The following is a 14,098-nucleotide window of genomic DNA, read 5'->3' on the forward strand; positions in this document are numbered from 1 at the left end:
GCATACAGAAGGTGAGGTACATTTTGGGGGGAAAGAAGTGCTGCATTTTATCATTTAAACGTGACTTTTCATGAAAATTCTATAATCCAAGATGGCCGCCACCATATGACGTCATAATATGCAAATTAGATGGGAAAACGTAATCCCTACATAAACTTTGGGTCATCCTTAATATTTCTCTAATTTACAGAGAGTCTCTATCTTTTATCACTTTTAAGATATAGCCTTTTGAAATTAAAATGTCAAAATCGAATGTTTTAGGGAAAAACCTCTGGCGCCTAAAGGGTTAAAAAGTACCCTTTAGGGTTAAAAAGTACTGAGAACTTGAGGTATCCTGAAGTACTTAAATATACCTTTGAGGCCTTTCAAAAAATCGTCATGGACATAGCGAAGATGCGAATGTATTTTAAAGGGTTAGTTCACCCAGAATTGAAAATTCTGTCAGTAATTACTCACCCTCATGTTGTTCCAACCCACTAAGACTTTCGTTCATCTTCTTGACATGTGTTCACGAGAGCAACACGGTTCAAAATGGTTCTAAAGTGTGCATTTACTGGATGTCCGAATCGTGAGAAACCAACGAGATAATGTAAAAGTGCCTTGCCAATGCTGCTAAATGAATGGCTTACCTTTCATACTCTCCCATCAAATGATCGTGAGTGTCATCTTCTCAGAAGAAAATGAAGAGTTGAATAAAGTCGTTATTTTTGTTTGTTTTTTTGTGCAAAAAAGTATTATTGTCGCTTGATAAACTTAAGGTTGAGCCACTGTAGTCACTTGGACTATTTTAATGATGTCTTTACTAATTTTTCTGGGCTGGCCGAATGAAATTACCTAGCAACCTATGAAGGAGTGAGACAGCTCTCAGATTTGATCAAAAATATCTTAATTTGTGTTCCGAAGATGAAGGAAAGTCTTATAGGTTTGGAACAACATTAGGGTGAGTAATTACTGACAGAACTTTAATTTTTGGGTGAACTAACCCTTTAAATGTTCCTGCATGTCATGTCTTTTAAGTAGCTTTCAATGTTGATTTGTTTCAATGTTTTTTGACATTGTTGACGGTTTTATTATTAAAGGTCCCGTATTATGCCCCTTTTCACAAGATGTAAAATAAGTCTCTGATGTCCCCAGAGTGTGTATGTGAAGTTTCAGCTCAAAATACCCAACAGATAATTTTTTACAGCATGTTTAAATTGTCATTTTTTAGGGCTCAGAAAAACGCTCTGTTTTAGTGTGTGCCCTTTAGAATAGAATAGAATAGAATGAGGCATTTATATAGCGCTTTCATATGTACTACTGTACACCCAAAGCGCTTTACAATCATATCAGGGGTCTCTCCTCAACCACCACCAGTGTGTAGCATCCACTTGGATGATGCGACGGCAGCCACAGAACAACGGCGCCAGTGCGCTCACCACACACCAGCTATAGGTGGAGAGAGGAGAGAGAGTGATGGAGCCAATTCAATGTAAGGGGATTATTAGGAGGCCATGATTGGTAAGGGCCAATGTGTGGAATGTGGCCAGGACACCGGGGTTACACCCCTACTCTTTACGAGAAATGCCATGGGATTTTTAATGACCACAGAGAGTCAGGACCTCGGTTTTACGTCTCATCCGAAGGACGGTGCTCTTTGACAGTATAGTGTCCCCGTCACTACACTGGGGCGTTAGGACCCACACAGACCACAGGGTGAGCACCCCCTGCTGGCCTCACTAACACCTCATCCAGCAGCAACCTGGTTTTTTCTCAGGAGGTCTCCCATCCAGGTACTAACCAGGCTCAGCCCTGCTTAGCTTCAGTGGGCAACCAGCCCAGCAACCAGCTTTAAATGCAAATAAGCTGCTGCTGCACGGCACAGGGGGCGGAGCTTCATGAGCTCGCGCTCAGTCTGTCAGGACAATTTCATCTCACGGAATGATGATAATATCAGAAACTCTCAATAACGGTGTTCATTTCGAGTCGGACAATAATGCCTACAGAGTCAGAGTGCTGATGTAACAGGTATAGTTTAGTAGTTTAATTACGGTTATTATAACGTATTTGTCATCTGCTTGTATGTATCCATTATTTATTAATAGCCTACAAGTCTGCTGTTTCGGACCAGGTCCGAATGATGATCAAACATATACTGATGAGTTTAATAAAGTTTATTGTACATCACACAAAAGATGAAGCGTCAGTTTTATTTTTTTTTTTATTTTTTACAGAAAATCACCGTAAGAGCTGAGTAAACACAGGAAGTTATTAGAAGTGCGCAAGTACATAAACGAATTTCGGTAGAGTTGAGGGAGCATTCCTGTGGGCGGAGGTTAGTCAAAAAACTGTTCTACTGACGTCATTAAAGAAGGAAGTAGAGGGATGTAGTCCAAACAGGCCGTTCGCTGTAGGCGACTTCTGTTAAATAAAATATCTCGCTTGGCATTGAACTTTGAGCTTTATAATTTTACAGATATTATTTATGCTCTAACAGCAACATTACACACTAACTAAAGTTTTAAACATGGGATCACGAAGAATGGGACCTTTGAGTCACTAAAACGGTTTCAGTATTGACTTTTGTAAATCAAATGAATTCCTCAAATGTTTTTAAGACAAGTGGAAATTCTGGTTTCTGTGAGTTTGTTGGAAGATTGCACTAAATAAACAGTTAAATGTTTGATTCCAGAGTGTAAAAGGCTTATTTTTTCAGACAAAAATTAGGTGATATTTCATGTTGTGTGTAATTTTGTTTTGTATTTATTTTGATATTTAATATATAAAAGTTTAAAAAATTAAGTTAATCCAAATAATAATTTATAATTTAATACTAATTAAACAAATCTCTTTGGTTGAAAGGGTATTTTTACTTTCAATTGACTATAGAAATGTGATTTGTGTAAATTAATTTTTTTAAGTTGAGCTAAAGTAAACCGATTACTTGAAACAAGTTGAAGTAATTTTTTTACTTTGATCCAAAGACTCATTTTTTTCAGTGCATAGTGTAATCTTTGACGCAGCGTCTTGTTCCCTTTGTAAGCTCACGCACGATCGGCCCAAAGCCCGGCTTCCGACCAGCGCGGAAGGTGTTAACGTGTTACTGTCCTTTTCTCGAGGCAAAGTATTTTTTGATTAAATATAATACATTTGAATATGTATTCTTTCGTTATTTCATCTGACTCCATAAATGAAAGGTTTTAATAATATCTGTGCCTCACTAAAAGTGAGCGAATGTTTGACTATTCCTTTTAACCATTAAATGAACAATGTCAAAATCAGTTAGAATAATCACATGTAACAATTTAATATTTCAGATATCAGAGATCAATTCCACAATCAATTCAAATATCTAGAACATGGTTATACATTGGTTACACCAAATAATCTTACCCAGCTTGTACCTGAGAGAGAGAGAGAGAGAGAGAGAGAGAGAGAGAGAGAGAGAGAGAGAGAGAGAGAGAGAGAGAGAGAGAGAGAGAGAGAGAGAGAGAGAGACCACCTATTCCATTTCTGTCCAGCAAAGAAGAGCCAGAGAGCGGGAGCACACCTTCCTTTATCCCTCTTGACCAGGTGACATGGGGGATGGGGTAGACCACCCTCAAATGGCTTAACCAGTTTTCTCTAAACTTCTATAAACCTTATTACCTTTTATTTTATCTATCTGGATATGAGATATCTGTACCACTCACTTTGAGACATTTCAAATGACACCAAAAACATAAGTCAATGATAAATATTCACATTAAACCATGTTCGTTCTTGTGTGAGTTCTTAGTTGTTTCTGAGAGGAAGTGAGGTTGTATGGGGGAGGTTGAATGTTAATTAGCCAGCAGGGCCCGACCAGGCCTCAACCAGTATTTCCAGTCTTACACCTTCTCAGGGAACAAGGGTTACAGTCGTAACTCAAGATGTTTTTCATCGCAATGGTAACTTATGCTACACGACTAACACTATGCTATACTGTGTTAGAGATCGCAAATCTTTTGCTGCTAATTATTTATTATATTTATATTATTTGAGTTATACTTATGTATAATTTGTGTAATGTATAAATATATTATATGAATTGACAATTAATAATAATAATCTTTGCATTTAACTTAAAGAGGCTATGTGCAACTTTTTCCCCAAAATAAATGTAACAATAGCCTTTTTATTTGACCATTTATGACTCAAACATCTCCTGATGAGCATACTGACACCTTTTCAGCTCACAGTGGGTGCACCTATGAGCCTGTATCCTATTTTTCCTATTTTCTGTCAGGTCGGATTTTTCGCGCGCTGTCTGTAGATGTGACGTCAAGCGCGTTCATGTTAAACGTTTCAGATCACTCTGCCACCACCGCTAGTCAGCAAACAAACTTAGTTTCTCAAACAATGTATGTATTTGACTGTTCTTACCTCTGTAAACATAATGTTGACTTCTTTGCAGCGGATGACTTGTGAAGTGTGCACGTACGAGAGCGAGCAGAAAGGAAGAGCAGTTCCGTTTTTTGCGGATTTAAATTTCAGAAAATCGCATGTAGCTTCTTTAATATAAATATATTCATATAAATACAAGCTTTAAAATTAAGCGTTTTAAATGCTAGCTTATGTATTTTCTTTAGAGCTCCTTGTGAAATTCGGTTGATTCACTTGCATTGATATAGTGGGATATTTTCTTTCGACTGCCTTCTCAAACTTTCGCTGCTGCAGCAGAGTTTGTTCCTGTATTGTAAATGCATTTAAATTCATGATATTTTTCGTAACAATCTCTTACGGACAGATTTACTAACATATTGTGCCAGGGCAAACCCTCTTTTGGCATTAAAAAACTACAGTCGGGATTTACTAAATACACGCAGTGCAAAATTAGTGCTGAACAGGGGCCCGTTCTTCGTACGTCGCTAACTCAGTTAGCTGGATTTGATTGTTGACGATTTGGCATGATCTTGGATTGTTTGGTTCTTCGACGCTCATTGTGGACTTGCTGTCATAGCAACAGGTGTGCAAGCTTAAACCTGCTCGGGAGCAGGATTATTTCATGTTAACAGGATTAGATCCCGGCTTCATAAGCGGAGCTGATGCGGGAAGTCCAGCGCAGCGCGATAGTGCACTTTCTGAGATATATATTTTTTCTCGTGACTCGTGAGATTGTCGTTTACATTATTAATTTGTTGGAAACGCACATTTATTTTCGACTTGTTAATCGAAGATTATTTGCGAGTGGCTCTTTCCTTTACACTATTGAAGATGTGGAGAACTTGATGGAAAGTGCTGTCTGACGTGTCATTCGGAGTTTACCTGGCGCTTTTAGGTTTAAAAAACAGTTTTAGGGTTTTTTTGTGGCATTTCCAAGCCACTTAAGACCCAATGTTGTAAAGCAGTTTTTTTTAAAGCAATTTTTTTTTTTTTAGGCTATCATAATTTTTTATGAAGATCATGCAATCATGACCATGCCGATTACAGTATATGTCACTCAGGCTTCACTAAAGGCGGGCGTACACGGTGCGAGTTCGGACCAGGATCGGACACTCGGGAGGTCGTGAGATATTGCACACGTTGCGAGTCAGTTTAACTGATAATCGCGTCAATGCAGCTGGTACACGGCACGACTGTCCTGCACGAATTTTATCCCCAGCCGGCAGCAATCACGTGAGCTTTCGCGCTAAACACAGAGACCGTCAATGTTGCATGGCAAAGCTTCAGATAGAAAAAATGACCGAAATGTGTGTGCAAATGATTTGTTGTAAAGCAGAGAACAGTAGCCATTCAACATAAAAACTAGAGAGAGAGAGAGAGAATTATTATTTGTATTTAATTATTTTTATTTAATATTATTATTATTATTATTTTAATTGAGAGAAGTGTGTGTGTGTGGGTGTGTGAGAGTGTGAGAGAGGGAGAGAGACAGTGTATGCGCACGCTGTATGGTTGCTGCCACTGAGGTATAGCCCCACGTGGTTGTGTATAATTTGGAAATAGGGGACAGCTGGTGAAAATCGGGCCGACTCCCCGAATTTTTTAAACATGTTTAAAGATGATCGGGAGGTCGGGGAGGTGCTCATAACGTGCTCGGCTCGGCTCGTAATTCCTCTCACACGCTGCGAGCCACGACCATGCGAGCATCACCGATTCCACACGATTTCTCCCGAGTGAAAAAAATTATCTGCGAGCTCGTAAAAACAGCAAAAATCGCACCGTGTACGCCCGCCTTAACATGATTGGTACCATAGACTATAGGCTAGACCAGTGGTTCCCAAACCTATCCTGCTGGCACCCCAACACTGCACATTTACTTTGTCTCCCTAATCAAACACACCTGATTCAACTCATCAGCTCATTAATCCATGTCATAATGAGCTGATGAGTTGAATCAGGTGTGTTTGATTAGGGAGACAAAGAAAACGTGCAGTGCTGGGGTGCCGGCAGGACAGGTTTGGGAACCACTGGGCTAGACCATAGACTGCCATCAAGGCCTCAATGAAGGGGATTATGTGAACAGAAAGGGGGTTTCACATGTGCAGCCCAGTTACTATTGTGATTCTTAATATTCCAGATTAGGAATATATCATCAAATAAAAAAGGTAGTTGACTAAAATCTTCCATATCACAAATGTGAAAGCAAAATGGCCAGGATCTGTGCATGACTTAAGAATTTTCAGAGATTCACATTTTTGCACATTATTTGAAAGTGGTAAGGAAAGTTCCACAATTAAATATCAAGTTCACTGTATTACATACACTTATGCTGATCCTAACAGAACTGCATTTTTTCATAGGTGATTATGACATGTTCCTGCCTGCAGACAGGTGAGTAGTTGATATCCTCCACCACCTGTCAAAAAATGATTGATTGAGAGGTGCCCCGCCCCTTCCGGTGACAGGTACCCGCCCCTTTTTGACATAGGATCAAGGGAGATCAAAGGAGATCAAAGGATCAAAGGGGTTTGACAGTTAGTTTTGACTTTTGATTGACAGGTTGACAGTTTCAGGTTTTGATGCCTTTTGAAGCCTTTTGATATTGACAGAAAGTGTTATAACAATATGTCATGGCTGTGACAGCTAGTTTTAATTGTTTGATGCCTTTTGATATTGACAGAAAGTGTTAATCGTTTGAAGACACTGTGATTAAACAATACGTTATGGTATCTGACAGAAAGTCTGATTGTTTTAAACCTATTGAAGCCTTTTGAACATGATAGTTAGTGTGTGTTTTGGAAGACACTGTTATAATAATATGACAGCTAGTTCTGGACTTCTGAAGTTGGTATCACACACGATCCTCCCCCTACATATCCGGGCTGTAATGTGAAACTGATAAGAAAAAACTGTGAAAGTTTATCTCACACAAACGTTGAAAAGCCATTCAGTTCTTTTAAAACAATATAAATGAAATGTTTATAAAATAGCTTACTAAAACCTCACACCAAAAGTTTAAATAAAATGAGTCACAAAAAATTGCAATGAGTCTCTCAAAGCACCGTCTCAAAACATAGGGAGCGTGCTCGTGTCTCTCTCTCTCTCTCTCTGTGTGTGTGTGTGTGTGTGTGTGTGTGTGTGTGTGTGTGTGTGTGTGTGTGTCAGTGTCACGGAATTCCCCCTGCCACCCTTTTGAGCTCTGACATCTGAAACGTGCTGTTCAGACACTGTGATTAAACAATGTCATACAAAACATTCTATCCTTTAAAAGAATATAAATAATTATAAAATAAAGATCTTACTAAAACCTCACTATCTAAAATGGTGCCTTCGAAGGGCACTGAAGTTTTTAATCATTATCAACATATTTTTTGATAAAAAATAACTATAAAAGAGTTCCAAATGACACTTATTTTTGAGCCCCACACTTTTAAGCGCTCCAAAGTTTTAACTAGAGCAGGGGGCAGAGTTAAAAAGGAACTTTGTCTAGCCTTAATTTACTGAAGGCTATGGATGTTAGGTAAATGTTTATTAAATTCATTCACAATATGTACACATTCATTATTAATCTTATGCCTAATATGATGAAAATGGCTGTTATTTGTTTCATCTCCTCTCACATTAAATCACATGTATTATATAGGCCTATTTTAAGTTCAAAATGGTGAAATTAGAAAAAAGTTGATTAGTTTGCCTTGATTATTTTTGTCGTTGTTTAACATTTCTCAAAACATTTCTGTCAAATATGAAATGTTTAGTTTAGCTACTTGCACCTTATCTCACACTTTATGACCGTTATCAGCTGGAACTCGCTCTCAGCGGCTCCTGTATATGAATGTGTCTGCAGGTGTATCTGACCCTAACAACTAATGACCAACTTTATTTTTGCTATTGTACATACATTTTATTCTTCTAACTGTTTGTCTTTGGTTAACACAGCTGGAGAAGAACAACAGGAAGGTTGGAAGACACAGTAGAGGAACTACAGAATAAATATGGAGAGAAAACAGCCTTAAAAAGGATCAAGTCCATAGTAAAAAAAGAAAAAGAAAAAAGATTATCAAACGTAGGAAAAGATTTATAATTTACTTTGTTAGTAGTCTATATGTTTCTCAATCTTCAATAAGCTTTACTATAATGTTTACATGGTTTTGGTTGTGCATTTAATTGTTAATTGTTTTTAACAGATGGTGACGTTCAAACGCTGAGCTTTCAAACACATTCTAGAAACATGACAAATCAACACCCTAACAACCTTCCACAACGAAAGCATAATAATACTAATTCTACATCATTTGGACAGCCATTAATTCAGAACCCTAATCAGCTTAACTTAACAACTGACCAGAAGAATGGTGGGACAATAGTTGCCACAATCATGGTAGGAAAAACAATATATGGTGATGTTAACATCTGATAATTTAAGAAACAGTTGCTTAGTTAAGAAATGATTTGTGTATGTTATATATATTTATGTATGAGTATATTTTTTGTTTTTCATGTTTTCATACACTCAAAAAAATGATTTTAGCTCTTTGTTCAATTTCATTAATTAAAATGAGCATATACAACACAACCCTTCATAGAAATGATTCCAGCTTAATTTCATTAAATGTAATCAATGTAATTTTTTTAAAATTTGGTTTACCAAATTTTTTTTAATTGAGTCAACATGAATATTTTTCGTTCGTCTTAACCGGATGTCACTCAAAAAAATAATTTTGGCCTCTTGTTAAAATAATTAATTACAATAAGCCAAAGTAACACGATTGTTTAATATTGTCACAACTTAATTTAATTGTGTTCAATCAACCTAATTCATTTGTGTGAAAACTACATGAATCATTGTTGTTGAAATCTAACCGGGCAGTGGATCTGTAGTTCCCAGCATGCTTTGCAAGGGACTGCATTAAGAGGGTCAATTTAGGGAAAAAGTGTTATTTTATGTGTTTTTCAGTAAATGGAAAGATGTTGTTAGTTAATGTTAGTGTTTAATGTTCAGTTATGTTATAAACTTAGAGGACTTTCTGTAATGTTTTTGAATTTTGTGGTTACCATTTTGCAGAAGAGTGGCGACTGTGTTTAGGCTGTGGGCTCAGTATTATGCTATATGTGCATAACACCTCATGTTCAGACTGTGGGCACTCAGTATACACTGTGTAAACCTTGCTCACAGACCTGCACAAGTAATAATTCAATTGAACATTAGTGTCTATCAATAGAAGTGACCATAGAGTCAAATTAACTAAAATTATAATGTTGGTTATTTAAGGCAGGTCAAAAACTAAATGTAGTCAACCCGACAAAACTTTATCTAGCAGGAATGACTAAATTAATTTAAATTCATACAACAAGATTACAACACATTATTTCAAACTATTTAGATTTTGTTGGACAAATGTAATTCAATTTCGTGGAAAACCTTTCCTTAATTTAATTAAGTTCGTTCAACAGATTATTTTTTTGAGTGTACATTCCTATATGAACATGTTTGACCACGCTCTGAGACTATATACTTTTTGCAAACTGTACAAAAACAAAAAGAAACAAGATGTCAATTACAGACATTCAATAACTAAAACTGATCACTATAGTGGCTTTTCTGTATTTGTTTTAAATGGCTCATGATGATGCATTTACTTTTAACCCAGTTGACCTCTAGAATTTACTTTTGGTGCAATTTTATCTGCAGGTTTTACCAAAGTGTGGAACTTTGTTTAACAGCTTCAAGTTTTGATGAATATGCATCTCTCGGTGCAATAGTCGGATGTGATTCTGTTGTAATAAGTGTAACTTTGTTACTCATACTTTATGTAATTCGTAGATAGAGGTAAAGTTGCACTAAACAAAGTATCAATAGCCGCGTTTCCATTACCCTTCAAATTGCACAAATTGAAATTGCGAATTGAAAATACGCTTAATGGAAACAGGTCAATTTCGCAAAAACTCCCATTTATCGCAAAAAAGTTTTTACGCTCTCATGAGGTGGTTTTTCAGGCAATTCGAAAAAGGAATATTTCGCAAAACTGCAATGGAAACAGTTTTTGCGCATTTACAGTCACCTGACTTAGAAGACGCAGTGTGTTTGAAGTCCATGAAGGCCTATAGCTACGCAAATAATAATAATTTTATATTATTTTATTATAACATTTAATAGGCTATATTTAGAAGACGCTTTTATGCAAAAAAGGAACAAAGCTGAGCGTGGAGCGCGCACTGCATGACACGGAGGCGCGGCCGCGAACACCTGCATTTTCCTATCAACAGTGGAAACAACTTAAAATACTCTATCATTTCTGGTCAGACAGAAAATAATAATACATTATTCTCAACCACTTTTATTTGTGTAAACTCACAATAACAAGAAAACGCCGTGCTTTTGTAAAATAAAAGAAACAATCAGACGCACTTTCATGATCTCTGTAAACTGGAGCACGAGAACTGAAACAAAATATAGCCTATGTAGGCTAAAGCTTGAAATGTCCACTTTAAAACGAACAAATTCGAATTATGTAGGCTAATCCGTATGAAAGTTGCATTTCTCTCTAAAAGCGCATCTGTTTAACAGCGGAGATGGAGATGTGATTTTAGCCGACAATTAGAAAACAATAGTTTATTAATTATATTAATGGCTCTTCTCATTCAGCACTGCGGGAAAGACATCAATTCTAGTTTATAATTTGGCCTTAGAAAACCAGTAAAATCGACATGTTTTCCATATTAATTTGTGAATATTTTAAATGTTTAATAAAGGGGCAAAAAGTCATAAACAAAGCACAGCAGTTGTGTGTAGCCAGTTCAAATTAAAATTTTGGTGTTCAACTTTGCGTTTTAAAAAGACAACCGTTCATTTTTCGTTTTTCAATTAGGGGTTAAAAAAGAAAATACAAATAGACACAAAAGTAGCCTACATGGATCGCTTGGACAGAATACGAGACAGAATTCTTTATTAAATTCATAAAAGAAACAATAATTAGCCTATAGGAATACTGGATTCTAGGCTAAATCTCAAAGAAATGCCACAATCGGAGCAGAAATGAGGGCGAAACACCCAGAAGAAACTCCTTATATGTGTCGTTCGGGGGTCTTTCCCTGTCATTAATGCTTGGATAACACGCCACGTCTCCTTCCATTAATAATAATAATAATGTCTAATGCGGTGGCTGTGATATTATAACCAACGTCCGTTGCCGTGATTTTTGGAATGACTTATCGCGAGAGAAAAAAAGACGTTTTAGTCGCATAACATCGGTTAATGGAAACGCCGTCATTTCGCAATAGTTTTTTATCGATATTTAGATAATAGCGCAAAACATTTGCGCAAATCTGTAATGGAAACGCGGCTAATGTAGTTCTCAAACAGAAAGACTATCACTTAAATTCTTAATCGTCATTTATTTCTATAAACATTAAATGTTGACGGCTCTCAAAGAAACGTCTTCACCTAAAACACATACAATCCAACATACAAAATGTGAAACAGTGTCGTCTGAACAAGATGACTAAATCTAGTGGAGTAATAAAACCATCATTTGGAAACTTTTTATTATAAACGGCTTTTTTCAATCCTCTTTTCTTAGTGATTTGGTCTTTTGAATCTTAAAGATAAAGAATAAGAATATGTTTTAAAGTTAGTCCATAGGGTGTGGAACTTTGCATCACTATGGTGCAAATAGATTTAAGCACAACTATTTACACACATACTAAGTAGGAGAACATCTTACTGTATTGTGAACATTCCATTATCTGTTTATTTGGGGTCAGAGAACATCCTTAGCTCATACATCTCTTTACTTTTGTGCTGGATGTTAAAGTGTTAAAAAGATAAAGGTATTAGTTAATAACAAACAAACAAAAAAACTTTAAATCAACATGAAGCCATAATATTAATAAATAAAATATGGTTTACAATTACAGTACAATGACTTCCATAATATTTTCTTTTAGTAAAGCTATGTCTGGATCAGCCAACACAAAGTTGTGTATTGTGAGTGAGACCTCGCAAAGATTACACCGATATTAGATTTCTCGAACATTGCATGGTTGCACTATGCCTGAAACTTTGCCGAAAATTGTCAAAAAATCATCTGGTATCATGGTTTAGTTGAATTTTAAAACACTGTTTTTTCTTAAAAATGTTGTGTCAGACGTATTGGGTAGCATGATTATCTTGTTTAATCGTGTATTCAGTCCATATTTATCAGGTTTATATTTGTAGAAATAAGCAAAATACATTTATAAAGCAAAAAGGACCCGTTAATGGCCTTATGTCAGAACACAACAGGTATGAAGGAAGGGTCCATGGAAGCTTCCATGTCATTCCGCCATCTTGAAAAACTATAATGGCAGAGAGGGAAAAAAAAAGCACTAGCTACCTCAACACGTTTCATCATCAACGCGTGTTCGTTCAGAGCCGGTTGCCTGAGACCAGCTAAAGTGGACAAGGAGATCAGTGAGAGGCACTTGTCACTTATGGGGCGCCGTTTGTAAAGCGGCTCACGCTGAAAATAACAGCAACATTTTGTCACATTTAGCTTCAATGAATGTTTAAAAAACTGGTATGAATTTTTGACGGTCACTTTTTACCACATTTACAACAATATTTGTCAACGAGATATTTTAAATAGTTAAATCTAAATATTAAATGTTACACCTAAATGTTAAATATTAAATCTAAATGCTAAATATAAATCTAAATGTTAAATCTAAATGTTAAATCTAAATCTAAATGTTAAATCTAAATATTAAATCTAAATCTAAATGTTAAATCTAAATCTAAATGTTAAATCTAAATATTAAATCTAAATATTAAATCTAAATCTAAATGTTAAATCTAAATGTTAAATCTAAATATTAAATCTAAATCTAAATGTTAAATCTAAATCTAAATGTTAAATCTAAATATTAAATCTAAATATTAAATCTAAATGTTAAATCTAAATGTTAAATCTAAATGTTAAATCTAAATGTTAAATCTAAATGTTAAATCTAAATATTAAATCTAAATCTAAATGTTAAATCTAAATCTAAATGTTAAATCTAAATCTAAATGTTGAATCTAAATATAAATGTTGAATCTAAATGTTTTAGGTGAAACTAAATATTTAACTAATATGCAAATTCAAAATGCCGGAAGTGCCAAAATAAAAGCTCGAGGTGGTCAGTGTGTGTTTATAGCATGGTTTATAGTGTCAAATAACGAATAAAAACCATCTCATAATAATAACTATAATATAACGATAATAACTACCTAAAATAATAAACACGTTTGGAGAAACTGTAGAGTATCGTGATGACAGAGTGATGACATGACATTCAGTCAAAGTGAGCCCCCTAGTGGCTGGCTATTATGGCAACAGTTCATAAGTCCCGCACTTTTCATAAAAGTGACACTAGCCTACTCTTCAAATACAGTTTCTCCAAACGTGTTTATTATTTTAGGTAGTTATTATCACGATAATCCATGTCCAAGAGTCCATTTCCTCGGATGAGATGGGTTTTATTCGTTATTTGACACTATAAACCATGCTATAAACACACACTGACCACCTCGAGCTTTTATTTTGGCACTTCCTGTTACCGGCATTTTGAATTTGCATATTAGTTAAATATGTAGTTTCACCCCAAACATTTAGATTCAACATTTAGATTTAGATTTAACATTTAGATTTAGATTCAACATTTAGATTTAGATTTAGATTTAACATTTAGATTT

Source organism: Scardinius erythrophthalmus, assembly GCF_964197995.2.
Source record: "Scardinius erythrophthalmus genome assembly, chromosome: 8".
NCBI classification, from domain to species: Eukaryota; Metazoa; Chordata; class Actinopteri; order Cypriniformes; family Leuciscidae; genus Scardinius; species Scardinius erythrophthalmus.